The 18,880-nt window shown below is 35.5% G+C and overlaps 1 protein-coding gene across 1 annotated transcript in view; it reads right to left on the minus strand.

The window, feature by feature from the left end:
* LOC126815482 (cytosolic purine 5'-nucleotidase) overlaps positions 1-18,880 on the minus strand; it is an 86,234-nt gene that overhangs the window by 38,313 nt on the left and 29,041 nt on the right. The gene's annotated exons all lie outside the window — the stretch shown is intronic.

Here is an 18,880-nt window from a genome sequence, read left to right on the forward strand (position 1 = left end):
CGAAAATTCTACAGCACTCAGGGAAAAGAGTCTTTGCCCATTTAAACTTCTCTTTTTAAGGTGGCTGAGTAATCAAGGGGTTGCAGATTCGACCTCAGTGTAGGCAAGGAAGTTTCTCAGGATATTCCAGACGCTTTCCCCTTTTCAGTGGTGCAGGATGAAGTGTTTGGTAAAGAAAATGAAATGAAATGAAATGGGGTTTAACGTCCTACTGTTCTGCTCCTAACCTGGGCTAATGAAGACGGGCATACGCCACAGTGTGCTATGAGGGAAATTTTGCCCGGGCAGCGGCGCTACAGCCTACTCTTATATCGAATTCCAACTGCCAAGGGGTCTTTTACGTGCACGCCAATGTGTACACGGGACCTCGGTTTTTCGTCCCATCCGAACGGCTAGACAGCTGTCCTTGTCAGGCCCTCCGTCCTGCATCACTGACAAGGGGGAAACCACGCCGGAAAATCTGGATGAACTTTCTCGGCCAATGCAGGGATCGAACAGTTTGGTAAAGGAAAAGCATTTAGACATTCAAATGGTAAAGAAAACCGAGGTCATTTTTACAAATTGGCATGAATGTTAAAGGAACCTTAATAATGGTGACACTGCTGTTCAGGCAAAATGTCACTCATATCATGGCATATGGTTGTCTTCATTAGCCTGGTTGGTGCACAAAGTAGGACATTAAACCTTATTCCATTTCTACATATACTATTCAAAAAAAGTAGGGGATATTTGATTTTTAAGTGTTATTAAAGTCACCTAATGAAACTGACGAAGAAACAAATGACAAAATGAAATGAAGTTCACATTCATCGATTTATTCCAAATGATCGTTAGACTAAGTAAGGCACAGACTGACCATTATAAGGCTAAAATGATACCCGGGGTCAAACAGCAAAGTTACCACAGCATCACAACCAAGTCAGTAACGGGTAAATCCTCCTCTGTTTGCCAAACAAGCATTGATCCGACGTGGCATACTCCTAATGAGACGTCTAAGGTCATTTTGGTCCAGATTGTCCCATTCCTGTTGCAACGCAGCAGCAAGTTCTTGGACATTGGCAGGACGTTGTTGACGTTGACGTAACCTCTGTTCAAGCATGTCCCAGACATGCTCGATGGGGGAGAGGTCGGGACTCAGTGCTGGCCAAGGTAATGTGGTGATGTTCTGTTGTTGGAGGTAACCTGTAACGATCCTGGCCCTGTGACATCTTGCGTTGTCATCCTGGAAGATGAAACGGCGGCCATGACGTCGTGCGAACGGCACAACATGGACTGCCAAGATGTTGTCCCGGTAGTACTGGCCTGTAACACGCCCTGCAACAACATGTAAAGCCGTTCTTCCAGCAACAGTGATGCCTCCCCACACCATAACAGAACCACCCCCAAATCGATCATGTCTGATGACGTTAACGTCTTGGAAGTGCTCATTTCGACGACGCCACACCCTCCTACGTCTGTCCAAAAAATCAACAGTGAACCTTGACTCATCTGAAAACATCACATTGCTCCAGCGTCGATTATCCCAGTGTTGACGATCCCTACACCAACGACGTCTTGCCTGAATGTGATGATCTCTCAAACAAGGGATCACGCGAGGACGTCGGGCGCGAAGGTGACCCCTATGCAGTCGATTCCGAATCGTCTGGCCACTCACTCTCACACCAGTGTCTGTTTGAAGACGAGCGCTGATCTGATTTGCTGTGATGACACGATTTCTCAAGGCCAAGGTACGGATAAATCGATCCTGGGCTTGAGTTGTCGCCCTTGGTCGACCTGAGCGTGGTCTGTCCTGTACAGATTGTGTATCACGGTATCTGGACCATAGCCTGCTTATGACAGACTGAGAAACATTCATCGTCCGCGCCACAACCGCCTGTGTTGTGCCGATCTGTAGCATGCCAAGGGCACGTAACCTTTCATTTTGGGTAAGCCGACGCATATCAAAATTTGTTTTCTGGTCACTAAAACAATTAAACTGATGTTTCCACCCTGGAATTCAATGCCACAATGACTGTAACATTCAAAGTCAGAGTCGTGCAAATCTTGGGTTGGACCCCCATGATGATCCCAAGCATCACCTGCATTCCATGCGGTAGCTATTGGTGCGTTTGGGCGTCACATGTAACTGGAAATGTTTCTTCTGTTAGGTTCTATAGTGACTTTTTTCGTAGTCATTTGCATATTTTAGTATTATGCCCCCAAAATCAAATATCCCCTACTTTTTTTGAATAGTATATATTGACAATACATGAGAGAAGAAAGATATGCGTAGATAATTATTCTACCATCCAGCAATAAATAAACAGGTTCCCCTGTCTTTTATTCTTAAAGCACATTTTTTATTCCACCATGATTGTTTTGCCATAAATAAGAGTCTGTTCAAATTATTTTCTCGTAGCTAAGTGTAGACAGTTTTACTCAGGTGTTTATTGTTATTCTGTAAAATTTTCTGTACAATCGACAAAAATTTGCACAGAATGGATTAATGATTTATGAAGTTAAACTGATAATCAAGCTGAGTTATTTAGTTGTAAACATCAGATTATGTTAAATACATAGAGTGAAGGCAACTTACATCTATATCAGCGTGGTTATAATGCCTGTAAAGAAGTCAGAATTATCAGTTATGAAGCTCTAATTGTAGAAATAAAGATACTTTAATTCTTATACACTTATCAGTTAACCAATTCCCATAACCCATTTGTTTCATAAACCCTGTCAACATTTCCCCATTTAAACGTGTTAGGAACGGTTCCGAGAATGAACAGTTAAATTGTGAGTTCATAAACAGTTCAAACATAAAGGTTCTAATCTGAGAATGGGACAAGGGATAACATATAGTCGTTCAGATGGGACGAAAAACCAAGGTCCCGTGTACACATTGGCATGCATATAAAAGATTCCTTGGCAGTTGGAATTCGATGTAAGAGTAGGCCATACTACCACTGTCCGGGCAAAATTTTTCTCATAGCACACTGTATGACGTCTTCATTAGCCCAAGTCGGAGCAGAACAGTAGTGAAACCTCATTTCATTTCATTTCTAACCAGAAAGTCCTGGATTCAATCCAAATTTCACCTGAGAAAATTCCTCAAGATTTTTCAGTCTAGTTTTCCCTTGTCTGTGGTGCAAGACAGAGGGCCTGCCAATGAAAAAGGCCTAATCATTCGGTTTTGACGAAAAACTGTGATCTTTTGAACATGTTTGCATGAACACAAAAGAACCCTCAGCAGTTGGAAGTCAATGAAGAGTACCGGTAGTAGAAACAATGCTGTCAGGGCAAAATTTCACTCATGGCACACTGCACAGCACTCACCCGTCTTCTTGAACCCGGTTTGGGTTAGTGCACAAATACTGGACATTAAATAAACCTCATTTCATTTCTATATTTTAAAAAAATACATCCAAATGATAAAGATTGTTACTTTTATCTTTGAGCTTCCTGTGGGAGACCAATCAGCAATGTCATCAACTGAAACCACCATCAGCTTCAACAAGTTACAAACATCTTTATTTTACCTCAAACATCAGAGGTATTTAATATGAAATAAAATATCTTGTGAACATGGATATAGTTAATTCCTAGAGATTTAGAATCTTGTAGTTGTACCCAATAGCATGTGTAAATTTTATCAGAGAATTTTGTAAATGTTGGGTTCAGTATTCTATAACTACTCCTTGTTCCCATTTTTTTGATAACTGGAGCAATTGTTGTGGTTAATTGAACATAAAACTGTGACGGCTAGAAGAGTGTAAATTACCCACGATAAGCCTCAAAATAAACTAAGAATAAAGTAGAATTCTTTACAACTATATCCTGATTAGAGTTCTATTAGCCTAGTTATCATCGAGGCTCTGATAAGGTTTCACATAATTAGGGGTTTGCCATTTCATACACCTACAGTGAATGTTTGATTAAAGAAAACCGTGTTTATTCTAATAATCCATTCAAATTTCTGAAAACAGTCTGGGTTTAGTTTAATGAGTCTGTTGCTTTTCTGACATAAACTTCAAACTTTAAGACAGCTTTTTCAAAAAAATAAGTAATGAATGACATTAATGAGAAAACTAGATGTTATTGGGACTAACAAATAGTATTTTTAATTATATTTTATTAATTAACAGAGAAAACCCACAAAGTTAGGCAGGCTACCCTATTCCTTATCTTGTACGAACTTGGGCTCTAAACCATGTAACTTGATTAAATGAGGGTTCTTATGATCTAAAGTGCATGCAGCATGTTAAAGGTTCAATACCACTCTTGTTGTAACTGAATAATATGTCCCAATCTTTATTCTGGTCAACAAATTGTACTATTTTAGAATATTTCAATTAATTGATGATACAAATTTCATCTTAACACACCTTATTTAAAAATTTTGAAAAATTCAACATAATGGTTTGAAACGTCTAATGTAAACCTTTTCAAATGAAACTTCGATTTAAAAATATTTTCGAACCCTCTGGACAAGTAAAATAGGATGTAATGGATAATTTACACAACAGGTAGGACACTTAAACATCTAGTACTTAGATGAGATATTATTTATTTTCTGGAGCTTTCAAGCCAGCAAGAGTGTTATTGTCCCTTTAAGGAGTCATTTTGAAAATTGATTTTTTTTTTTTTTTTTGAAATGGGGTTTAACGGAGTCATTTTGAAGCTAACACACTGACACTGTACAGTTAACTATATTTACTATGTAGTGAGTGACTGCAAGGTAAATTTTGCCTAGGCAATGACTTTTCTGCCTATACTTCTTCAAATTCCCAATGCCAAGGGTTCTTTATCTGCTTGGGGATCACAGTGGCTATGTGGGTAAGACACTGGCTCGCTAGCCTGGACGTCGGGTGTTCGGTCCCTGCATTGGCCGAGAAAGTTCATCTAGATTTTCCGGCGTGTTTCCCCCTTGTCAGTGATACAGGACGGAGGGCCTAACAAGAACAGCTATCTAGTCATTCGCATGGGACAAAAAACCGAGGTCCTGTGTACACATTGGCGTGCACATAAAAGATCCCTTGACAGTTGGAATTCGATATAAGAGTAGGCCATAGTGCCGCTGTTCGGGCACAATTTTCTTCATAGCACACTGTTTGGTGTATGCCCATCTTCATTAGCCCAGTTCGGACCAAAAAAGTAGGATGTTTAACCCCATTTCATTTCATTTCTTTATCTGCATACCCAACATATACACATTTGTCAAATCTTGTGCAGGGAAAATCCTAGAGGCTTTTTTTGGCCCTTATATTAATTAACGAGGTAATGTTTTCCGCAAAAGATCAAAGGGACCCCAGTGGATTCAATCTTGTCTTCAGAGAACAGTTTATTTTCTTTATTTGCTTAAGTATGCACAAGTAAACTCCTTGAAGACGCGAAACAACATAATAATACATTGATAGAAATCATACTTCCTGTTGTTTGGAAGATATGGCACCATGTAATCACTGATCTTGGATCTACAACAATCTTCCCCCACCACACACAGTTTAAAGAAAACATGTTACACAAGTGGATTAAGATCATAAACCAAGATGAACATAAAAGTTGTTTTCCTTGAAAATAAAATCAGAGTCATGATGATGAAACAGAATCTGGTCTCTTTGGTTGTCTTATACAAGATGACAGAAAAACAAACACTAGCTTTAGGCAAATGATGGATGGTGTGCCACAGGCTGAGTTGATGAATGACATTAACTTTCAAAATGAAAGTAGTAGGTTTCTTTATAGTAACTAAAGTACATAAAGTTGAATGTTGTAGTACACCAATTCTTTACTTTCCCCCAATTAAGTCATTTGCATAGCAACTTTTAATCTTATTGACTTTCTGATGATTAAGTGTTGGGACTCTTAATGATTTAATGTTACAAACAAATTTGAACTTTTTTCTTCAGACCACCTATCAAAATGTGGATAAAGAGCTGACAGTTGTCATATAATAGTTTAAAAAGATAATGAAAAAGGAATATATTGAAAATTTCAGTCAAATGACTTTATTCTGTGCAAAGTTATCTGTGTTTGGATTTTTGATAAGAACAGCATAGTTTCGCTTTTCATTTCTACTATTGTCAGAACAATGGTAATCGTGTTTCAATCCATTAAAAATCATGACCATCCAATATTCCAGAGAGTTGGTTATGAGCTTGTCATGTGAATAAATGTCTGATTAATAGATTTAGCTTTTGCATAATGCATCTTTAAGTTTTTGAATTTGACAGCCAGACAGCAAACCATATCACAAAAAAATCCCAAAGAAAATCCTTGACTCCACACTGCGCATCTCCTAACTGTGATTCGATAAATCTGGGTTGATTATATAATTTATAAGATTAAATAAACCAGGTAGCTCGCTGTAAATAAACATGGCGGCTACACTAGTTTATCTTTCTCAATCACTATTATAAATAAACAAACACATTTATCTCTTACAATAATTTCCTAAATAAATAAACTCGACCATCTACTGATATTATCATGAACCTTAGAACAGTAGGTGTTACTGTTAGACCAGCTCTCATCATATATATTCAATAATTAACACATTGAGATAAAGCATATTAAAGAAAAAAAGAGGGAGGGGGCTTTAACCGATATTTCAAGCCAGACTGACATGTACAAGTGCCAAATTACAGGTTCTGTAATTAATTTAGTTTTCCTTAACACACCTTTACGAAAAGTTTGTAAAGTTCAAGTTACATGGCATCTGTACGTGCAAGAACTGAACTTACAAGGCCATATTATATTCTGGTTCTTGGATGAGGTCATTTTCACTTAAAAAGGGTTGGATAAACTGTTTTTATTTTAAAAAAATATATAAAAACATCCTCATTGATTACTGTGTGGTCATATTTCCCATGTTAACGGTTTCGATTCAATTTGGAAGTGTCTAGAAGGCTTAACTATCAACCTAAAGTACACAATCCTAATAAATCTGATTGACAATCAAATGTTCTACCATTAATCAACTCACTGTCATCAGAAAACTGGCGACCATTGATCTGTCTGCTAAAACTATAAAGATGTTTTACTTTCATTCTTTCAACCTGCAGACTACATTTGGTAGTCATATGTTGAATTAACATTTTTGTAGAGAGCAAGACAATTCATGTGAAGTTTCATTTCATAAATGTAGAATGAATGTGGTAATGTAGGAGGACATATTCCATGCAGTGTGCCATGAGAGAAATATTTGCCCAGACATCAGTAGCAATTTTTTTGTCAATTTTTTATCCCACCACCCACCAGAATGACTAGATACTGTTTTTAGCCAGGCCCTCTGTCTTGCACCACTGACAAGGGGGAAACAATGCTGAACAATCCTCCGGGACTTTCTCGGCCAACACAGGGGTCAAACCCAGCAGTCCAGGTTACTGGGTGAATCACTTACTCACAAAGCTGCCATAAATTTTTATCTAATACAATAGCCTGTTCAGATGCTTAAGTTGAACTGGTTTAAAAACCCAGGGATCATTAAACCAGTTTAACTTTGTCACCTGAACGCAAGTGTGGGGCAAATAAATTAGTTTAAAAGCTCCATCTCGCGACCTGTGATGATGAGTTAGTTGTATTTTACGTCCGCTTCCACCGATGTGATATCGCGACCTGTCTTTGAAAAGGCTTTTTATTTTAGACTAGCCGTCTGAACGGGTTGGCCGGCTCCAGATCGCTTTGGACATGCGCAGTACATAGAAGTTACATTCCTGGTAAAGTGGTGGCGTCATGCAGTGCCAGTGTTATTGAAAGTGTGCGAGAACCGAGTAAAGAATATGAAGATACCCATGCACAGTTAACTCTAACCTCTGATCGAAGAGATCACGATAGTTAAACTGGTTTGGCTTATAACCCCAGTGATTTTGAACTGGTTCAAAAACATACGTCTGACCTGTATATAAGCCATTTCAAAATATGTTCCAGTCATGCTGTCATATTATGGGCCAAAAGTTTTAATTATGGAAGACAGAACGAACATCTAATAGCCCGTTCAGACGCTTATTTTTAAACCAGTTCATAATCGTTGGGGTTTTTAAGACAGCATCGTGTTGCGTTCACACGTACTATAAGCCAAACCAGTTTAACTATTCTGACCTCTTCAGTCGGTGGTTAGAGTTAACTGCGCATGGGTAGCTTCATATTCTTTATTCGGTTCTCGCACGCTTTCGATAACATTGGCACTGTCTGACCCCAATATTTTCACAGGAATGTAACTAACTGCGTACTGCGCATGCTAGAAGCAAGCTGGAGCTGGGGTTTTTAAACCAACCCGTTCAGACGGCTAAGATGAACCAGTTTAAAATAAAAAGCCTTCTCGAAGACAGGTCGCGAGCAGGGGTTTTTAAACTGGTTTATTTGCCCCACATTTGCATTCAGACGCTTACGTTAAACTGGTTTAACGATCCCCGGGGTGTTTAAACCAGTTCAAATTAAGCGTCTGATCGGGCTATTAGTGCCATCATCCAACCCATCCCATGGCAGCTTCACAGGTGTCAAGGGTAATCACCTGTTTATCAACACCAACTGATGGTAAGGGCTAAATAAATGATCATCATCTGTTTTTGGGTGTGAAATTTCAACAAAATGTAAAACAACTCATCTTTAAAGCCAATGATCATCAATTTGAGGGATTTTGAATCATGTGCAAACTAAAATATCATGAAAATAAATCTCTAAAATGAATACATCAGTCCACGAATGGTTCAGTTCCATTCAGTATTTGCAAAACTATAATATATTTAAAATTTCGAATCATTCGGCATCCTCTGTAGACGATATAAAAGCCAGCGCTGTTAATCTCTCAAATGAATACATCAGTCCCAAAATGGTTCAATTCCATTCAGTATCTTCAAAAAATATTTAAAATTTTGCATCATTCAGCAGAGGATATAAACAAGCCAGCACTATAAACCCCCATTTCATATATTTAAAGGAGCTAAATCGCTAATATTTGGGACCTAGAAATTGACACAAATGGGTTGCAACGGATATAATAATGTAATCAAATTGTATAATTGTATATACATTCAATTGTTTCCGTTTTGAATCTAACTTCAAATCAGTTATGTCCAGCGAAATACATGGTTATTCCAGGCTATTGCGCATGCTCACATGGCGTCATAGAACTGTACGATCTATGATGGCGTCACCTTTTGACGTGAGTTGTGGAATATGTCTAGCCTCGTTCTTTCTGGTCACTTGTTACAAATGACTCTGAAACGCACTATGGTACACGATTCGTGTACCAATGGTAAAATGTTTATTTTGTCTTAAATATTGGATATCAGAAGCCTACCTTTTTCCAATAAGATGACAACCTCAATGTTGATTTGAATTGACAAATAATTCGTGTTTTCAACATGTAAGACTTTGGATGATATTGAGTTAGAGACTTAGCTACTTTAAGAAAGATATATTCATGAAGTGACTGGTACTAAACTGTAACATACTATTAACAGATGGTTGTGATACTATAGGGAAAATGACAATATTTTTACAGTAATGATGATATTAAATAGGTGGTCTATACTTCTTAAAAAGCTGTGAAGTCTTAATTATAGTGAAGTCACTGTGTGTTAGTTTAAATTACTATGTATCTAATGATTACAGCAACGAAACTTTTAACGGTTTCAAGAGTTGGATAATGACTAGGGAGTAAAGTATGTTAGAACACTCATGCTACATCCATCATCTGGGACAAGAAGTTTCTTATTGAAAGAATAATTGTTTCTCTGAATTTTGACATGCTAAGTTTACCTCTGCTTCCAGATGTTTTTAGGAAATTCTACCAGAGTTGAAATGATTTGTCCTTCATCGACTAACTTTTTTTGTAATTTGATTCAACGAGATTGTGTTAATGTGACAACATATTCTCTGGTTAAGTTGTCAGTTTTATTATTTTCTGTTTAAAAAATCAGATTCATTCTCAAAAAAAAATCAGACGAAAACATGACAAATTTTAAACCAGACTTTAAAGTGTGACATAATTTTCTGACCTACTGACACCATCTTATTTTAAAAAAAAAAAAATGTTTTATTAATGTTTCTTTTCAATGCTTGCTTTCTGAATCTGTCACCATTGAGTTTCTAGTGTCAGAATAAGTATGGTCTCTCTCTATCTCACACGGGATTGAAAGTGAATGACTTTTTACAAATGAAAACTTCAGAAGAGGAAAAAAACATGGAGTGACCAGCATTCATCTCAACTATTATCCATATTATATTTCAGTAACTAAATTTTTAGTCATCAGTTATCTTATTCATAGCTTCCAACCTTGTAAGTACCGAGGCAGTGTATCTACCTCTCTATCATTTTTTTTAAGAGCAACCAACTCTCCTAAACCTTAACTATCCTACTTCAATGCCTCAACCCTAGTTCTATTCTACAGAGCTTTCAACTGTGAAGATCCTTTCTTCATAGCATCAGTCTAGTAAATCCCTTTTCAGTTCCAGTACTGGCCTTCAGGATCCCCCAGTTCTCTTGTTATTTCTAACAGTTTCCAAGTCACCAACTTACTGTACTATACAAATTCCAACTCTGGAATAATGAACTTCAGAGCCATCAACTCAGGAGTACTCATCTTTTGAGTCACCCACTGTATAGTAATCATTTTGTAAGTCACCAACATTGTGCCATAATAAAGAACCTCCAACCTTGTAATAATCAACTATAGTCCTCTCAAGAACCACCATCGTGAGAGAACTCTTCTAAAGGTGCTTCAACTCTGTAATAATCCCCTACACAGTAGTATTCATTTTTAGTTTTAACCTACACAAAATTACTGAAATATCCCTGATAGTGCAAACGCTCTGCTAAGATTGAAAAAATGAATATCAAATAAAACAGTATGCTTAGGAGTTTTTTAGACCATATTTTATTGTTTTACAGTTAGTTGTTTGTTTGTATTAGTAAATACATGCATACTACAACATTATACATGGATAAGAAAAAACTTTTAACGTCAATGCACCTGGCAGAATCGTTTTTCAAGCTGATCGTAAAAGTTGTAAACGTATGGCGAAGTGTGAAGAATATCTGCTACAGTAATAATCAGCACATTGTGTTACATTGTTACAACATCTTAAAATACACCTTGTTGATAGACATCCATTAGTTATATCATGCCTTCGTGAGAAAATCGTTGAGTTCTTGGAAAATACATTGAAGTTGAAGACTGAAAAAAATGTTATATATAGTTCTGTTCCCACTTTCAGAACACTTTTTAAAAGTTTTGTCTGAAAGAAGTTTTAATGCAGTGTAAGCTTTATTAAAGATAAAGTACCTCACACAACACTCCTTTAAATTCCAAAAACATCATAAATTGTAAAATTTTAATTCTGAACTCTTAAATCGTGTCAAGTTCATCTCTTCTTAAAATTGCAACAGAATGATATACCATTGTCAACACTTGTATTCCATGCTTAAAGTATGCTCTATGCACTTTCTACACAAAATTTTATTAACCACAGTGTCTACAAATAAAGGTTACTTCATAAATACTATATCTATGAATTACAATTAACTTGTGCTTGTTTATTGTCCAGAGTGTCCCGATAAAAAGTTGCCCAAACCCTAAACCCCGGTTGTACGTGACAAGGAGTACCCTGTCCAGCCTCGTGGCTTTTCTCTGGGTCCTACGCTTTCCTCCCACTGCTAAAGACCACTACGCACAAGCGAATTATTGAAATAAAATTGAACCATATGTTAGTGCCGAAATGACCTAGTTTGTGTTAAGGGGACATTAAACCCCACTTCTCTCTCTATCCCGAAACCCCTAAAACAAAATACTGTGGTAACCAATAACCTCTTTCTTAAAGTTACAATTTCATATTTTCTAAGAAAGTCAAAACATAATTATTTCTATGTCATTTGCTCAATAGTTTGTCAACTCACTATTATACGATTATAGGTGTCATTCTCACACTTAAAACTCATTTACACCGGAAATAATAACACAATTACCTCCCTTGTTTTCTATTCTCCACCATGGAGTAGATATCTTCAAACGTTGGAATTTGAAGATGAAAATGATATTTTTGCCAATTTCTCAACTGGCAATAGTGCATTATAGGATTAATAAGATTATTCTTTAACAAGGTAGGACTGTTTATAGATACCATCTATTTTAAGGCTTTATTTTAATAAATTTTAAAAATATAACTGCAACTTTAAGGTTTAAACAGGTATGTTTTATGTCTGGATTGATAAAAACTCAATAGAAGAAGCACTTTTAAAGATTGTTCCATTTTGATGCTGCATGTAATCTAAAACCTCTTGAATCAAATGTTTTAATTATCCACATTGGGGTTACCAACTGTATTGGATCACATAAGCAATAATCTCTGGGAAGGATCATAATTTTAATTCAATTCAGTTAAATATATAGAGAGAAATTGGATTTAATGTCCACTGGACACATTAATTGCCCTGCTCATAAAGGTTCTTGAGAATTAGCAGGGAACCAGAGGACCCAGAGAAAACCCATGCAGTTAGACAGGTAACCCTACTCCTTGTCACGTACAACTACGTGATATAAAGCACATACTATTTGGCCATCCAATCCCCCCAAATTCTGTTAAATATAAGGGGGTGCCGGGTTATTAACACATTGGTAGATGATATCAATTCTTTCCTGTATTTGCAGCCAGTGTAAAGAGTTAAATATCGGTGTCAGGTTCTTTTACCCGCATGCCAATATGTACACTTGTCCTCATTTTTTTGTTCCATCTGAAAAACTCGACTGACAAGGGGAAATCAAGTCAGAAACTTCTGAGGAACTTTCTCTGCCAGCACTTAGTCACCACAAAATTGGTCTGGAATATAACTACAGGTATAAAGAAGTTTAGTTAAGTGTTAAGTGTAACTCACACAACACTCCCTTTCATTCCTGGGGTGTTGGATGGTCCAATGGTTAGCACGTGCGTGCTGTATCATAAGGCCTGTCATTGAGTCAACTGGCATGGTTTCGAATCCCCGGTTGTACGTGACAAGGAGTTGGGTCGCCTGTCCAGCCTCGTGGGTTTTCTCCAGGCCCTCCGGTTTCATCCCACTGCTAAAGACCCCTACGCGCGAGCGAATTATTGAAATAAAATTAAACCATATGTTAGTCCCAAAATGACTTAGTTTGTGTCGAGTGGACGTTAAACTCCATTTCTCTCTCTTTCTCTCTCCCTTTCATTCCAAATACATCATAAATTATAAAATTTAAATTCAGAACTCTTAAACATTGTTAGTTTCACACCCCTTCCTAAAAGAGCAACAGTATAATTCATTTAGCTGATAAAGACTAGAGATTAGAGAATACTCTGAGCCGTTTCTATAATAAAAGCTAAGTAATTGTTATACCATATATTTATTTTTATTTCATTTTAGAATAATGGAAATTGGTCTGGAACAAAAAATTTTAACACAAAACCTTGTAGACTTCAGATTTATTTCAAGGGAAAATCAAGGACATGATTATCTTGTACCTACATGGTTGCAGGTATATCAATAACCTATTCTATTGTTTACATAAACAACCATTTCTTACAATCCACACAATAGATAGAACAATAGATAAAGACATTGGGGAAGATATATAACCTTACAGAACAGATGATGTAGGTAGATGATGTTTTAAAAAACATTTTCATGTCAGAATGACTCTCATTTCCAAATAGGTTTTGCTTCCTAAACATTTGAAGAATTTCAAGGTTGGTAAAACAATTGTAAAAGATTGATTAATTATGTAGGTGCAACAAAGAAATATGGAATGGTTTAAATATTTATTATTCATGTGCATCAAACTTGGCTGATATATAACTGCCATTATTGACTTTAGTCACTGGCATGCAACATATCAAAGGCTGGATCATTCAGCCTATGTCTGTGATGACCACCTAGAAAGATAACCTCCCTTGCATGTACTTGGAACTTGGCTACCAGAATACTAATTTTTTTTTGTCAAATAAAAATTCTGTTCACTTAGGAATACTTTTCAAGACAAACATTTGATAAAAAGAGTAAAAGAAAGATTTCATGCCAAAGGAAACAGTTTATGATTTCAACAAAGAAAACAAAATCCACATCACCAGAAGAAATTCAAAGCTTAAAATAACTATTTTATTGGAATAAAGAAAAGTGATGATGGTAAATAGGGATAAATAATACCTGCAGAAAAATTGAGATTTACTTCTATTCTGATCAAATTGTTAAGGCATGATTTCCCAAATCTTTAAAGTTCCATACAAACAGAATACTACTCGAGTTGCTCTAGAATAATATTTATTATTTCTTATATTAATAGATATTTTTCTTTTGTTTCAGTTTTATCTTCAGAATCAATCTTATCAAATGATATTTCTGGGTGGTCGTATGTATTTCTTTAAGACTTCTATAAAATTTACATCTAAACTTTTAAAAGCATTGATTCTTATTTTCATTTTCAGGATAATATCTCATTTTTGCATGATTTAATCCATGTTAAAATATGGTCAAATTGATGATTTAACATTATTAAGGAAACAAATCAAAATCTCCCAACTTTGATTAAATAGGATTAAAAAGAGTCCCATCAAAAGAATTTAGTAAATTTATAGGTGGCACTGGGCTTAAATTAAACTGTCAATTAGCAAACCCAATTTAGGCAATTCTTTTTCAAAACTTCAAACATTCATAACTTTGCTCTGAATAAGGTAATTTGACTGAATTTTTCAATATATTCACTTTTCATTATCTGCATTTGAACTATTATATCAAGAGTGGCCACCCCTTTATCTAAATCTTAAATAATGCAAATTTAAATTGTCTACAGTTATTATACTTAACATTTAGAATAATTTACTTAATTTAGAACCAATGTTTGTCAGAAGTACCACAAAAAAACTTGTAAATAAAAGTGTCAGAAATACTTGAGAAGTAAATGTACAGTGATTATTACAGTGTTTCTCTTAATGAGGTAATCTTCACGTTTTAAATGAGCTGTAAGCTTCCTGTATGCTAAAATATAAGGGTTCACTCTCGTTTTTATTTTCAAATGGCTTCCGTCAAATGATGGTTTATGTACCGTTATAAACTAGTTGAAGCTTGAAATATCTTCAGAAGTTATTCTATAATTATGAAATATTTAGTCTGTTTTCAACAACCATGAAACAGATTTTTAAACGTTATCTTCACAATCTTTGTCTTAATTTACCACTGTAATAGTTCAAAATAGAATTATAATATTCAGACACTGTCTAAGTTTACGTTAAGGGTCATGGAAAGATCAGATGTGTGCACAAATTATGTCCTATTTTACTTGAAGACCTTTAGTTCATATTAGAGATTTGCAAATTTTGTTGAAAATTGAACTTTTAATTAAAGCTCTAATAAATTTGTAACATAAAAGTGCGACGGTATCCTTTTAAGAATTGAGCAGGCCTGGAAATTACAATTTTATCTGACAAACTCTCTGGCACCACTGAACTAGTACTGGACATTTTGAACTTTGCGCAGCACATATATTATTATCAATAATTTGTGCCTGAAAATGTCTGCATCATAATAGATGCATTATTTCCTGGCCTGAAATTCACAAAAGACTATAATTTGGGTATTTTGAAACATAAGATATTTTTTCAATGATCATGTGTGCAATACAATAGAGGAGAATTTGACCCAGGCAATGACATGTACACCTAATCTTTATTGAATTATATTTGTAGGTAATGGAAGCATTTACAAAAAACTAAAAGTAAAAACTGATCAAAGTAACAACCCATTAAGAAATTATCAGAAATAATTAAAATTTGATTGACTATTAGTGATTCCTACCTAGTGCTAACATTTATTACAGAAAACATGTACCAGTAATCAGAAGATAAGAGAGACAGAAATGGGGTTTAACATCCACTCGACACAAACTAGGTCATTTCGGGACTAACATATGGTTTGATTTTATTTCAATAATTCGCTAGCGCCTAGGGGTCTTTAGCAGTGAGAGGAAACCAGAGGACCCAGAGAAAACCCACGAGGTTGGACAAGCAACCCTATTCCTTGTCACGTACAACCAGGGATTCGAAACCACGCCAGTTGACTCAATGACAGGGCTTATGATACAGCGTGCACATTCGGCCATCCAACCCCCCTAATCAGAAAATAACTTTGGCTGTTCAAGTTATCAGAACTAGTTGAAATTAAACAGGATTTTCATATATAGATTTCAAATCCATCTAATGGAAACTTTTAGAATGTCCACATGTTCCAAAGTGATCAAGGATTGTGAATCGTGTGGTAATTTTACCCTCTTAAGCATCCATGAGCAATGGGGGATGACAGACTGACAGCAGTGGCAACAAATTTCAATCTCAGTGAGCATTTCAATGTGAGCGTTTAAAAATTGATACAAAATAACTGTATTATTTATTAGACAACTGCACTTTACATCTTTCAAAAGAGAATTGCGAAAAAGAAACATACCTCTTAAATAGATTTATTATTCTTCAGATATTATTTATAGTTTTGTAAAGTTGAAAAAGTACAAATTAATTTGCAAGGGAATTCTTTTATATATTTAAAATGAATAAATAAATAAATAAAAAAAAAGACCATATGTTTCCTGATTCAAGTCTTAAATCAAACTTATTTGATGATTTTTTTTTTAACCCTTTTGCTCTCTGAAATATGATTTATTAAATATTAAATAATATATTCAACATGCACAGAAATGAATCATTATTGTAAATAATGTATTTTGCATTTTTTTATCAAATAATAATGTTTATTTTCTTTGCTGCTTGATGTAAAATGTTAATGAATAAACTGCTCTGCCATTGAATGAGCTGCATCTTCAGTATTATTTACCAGTCTTCATTAGCCCAGTTGGTGTAGACAAATAGGACATTAAACCTCATTTTCTTTTCATTTCTTTAAGTACTGGTGCTAAGTTTTTTATGTTCAACCACCTCCACCCTATATACCACAAATATTGTCAGTACAGGCAGATTTCTGTCAGATTATGCAACCTAACAATTATTACATATTTTAAATATGTTTTTATATTTGTTTGGCTCGCTAACCTGGGGGTCACGAGTTTGATCCCAGTGTTGGACGACAATATTCATTGGGGTTTTCAGGTGTGGCTCCTCCTTGTCAGTGGTGCAGGACAGAGGGCCTGGAAAATGACAACGCAGTCATTTGCATGGAACGAAAATCGAGGTCCTGTGCACACATGCATGTAAAAGAACCCTTGACAAATGGAAATCGATATTAAAGTAGGTCATAGTGCCTGACAATGGACAACACATAGTTGCTCGAATGGCTAAAAAAATCAAGGTCCTGTGTACATGTGTAAGTAAAAGATCCCTTGTCCGGGCAAAATTTCTCTCATAGCACACTGTATCCAAAAGTCTGTCTTCATTTTATTTTATATCTGTAACCCATGTATGATTTTAACCTCGACAATTATCTCTCTTCAATAAATAACATTTTAACACTGATCAAATAAGTAGAGAAGCAACCCCTATAACCAGAGAAGATAGACGAACTCCTACTGTAGTGATAAAAAAATTTATTGGTAGACGTTTCCGACTGGTTTGTCCTTCTTCAGTACTTTACGAGAGTTATTGTCGTCTTCTATTGCTCATTTTAACACTGATCAGATGATTTTGAGAACGGGAAACACAAAGAAGAATTTGTATTTACATGTATTATATATATTAATAATAAATACCAAATTATAAACTAAGAAGAGATTACCACCAGTAAAATTGTTTTACTTCAACAGGGAATTCCTACACAAACCATATCATATAGGTAAGTTTATTTGACCAATCAAAGTGTCGCCATTTCAATACAATAACTAAAGGAAACGTTTTTACAAAAATCGACACTGAAATGTTTGTTCAGAAAATAGCATTTGAACGGGACTAGTTGGCTGGCCCCTAATTACCTCAAAATGTCAGGTCTCCAGTTACTGAGACTCAACAGAAAGGATGCATTGTCCGGTACTTCACTAAGCAAATACAGCTTCTCCATCACTCATATTTGTATGACTTTTGGCACAATCAAAGCCATTTTATTACCAAGAATGGAATCTAATTATGTATAAATGTCAAAATAATAATTCAAGGGAAACATTTATTTTGAATAAAAGAAACACTTGTTATGAAATATAGAGACTATATAGATTTTAAAGCAAAAATTTTAGCCCTAAATTTTGTCCGAGCATTTCCACTAATAAGATTAACAAATATATATAAAAGACACAGACCCAGAGTTTTCACAGAGTTTAACTTAATTTTAGTAAAATCATACATTATTTAAAAAAAACCATGATTCTCTCTCAAACCTTTCTGTTATGTGTAGGTCATTTCAGAGCTAAAAAAGTATGGTTTAATTTTTTTATTTCAATAATTTGATAGCGCATAGGGTCTTTAGCAGTGAGACGAAACTGGAGGACCTGGGGAAAAGTCCACGAGGTTGGGCAGGCAACCTCAGTCCTTGGCACATACAAGTGGGGAATTGAAACCACACCACTTGACTCAAAGACAGATCGTAAGATTTCATGCTCACGTGTTAAACCACTAGACCATCCAACCCTCTCCCCCTTTTAGAAATGTACTCAAATTGTTCTGATGTTAATCAAGTAGTGCAATGTGTAACTTTGGCTCAATGAAATAATGTATCACATTGAGACATGACTTCACGAATAATACAATGAGATATAAATTGAAAACTTTAATTAAAACATGTAGCGCTAGGTCACTTTTTTTATTTCTATGATGTTTAAATCAAAAAGTTCTTGAATAATATAATTTCAGAAAAGTACTCAAATTGTACTCGTGTTGGTCAAGTAGGTAATGTGAAATTTTGGCTCAATGAAATATTGTATCACAGATGACTTCACTAATAATATAACGAAATGTATGTTGA

The sequence above is a fragment of the Patella vulgata genome, chromosome 3 (genome assembly GCF_932274485.2).
Source record: "Patella vulgata chromosome 3, xgPatVulg1.2, whole genome shotgun sequence".
Taxonomy (NCBI): Eukaryota; Metazoa; Mollusca; class Gastropoda; family Patellidae; genus Patella; species Patella vulgata.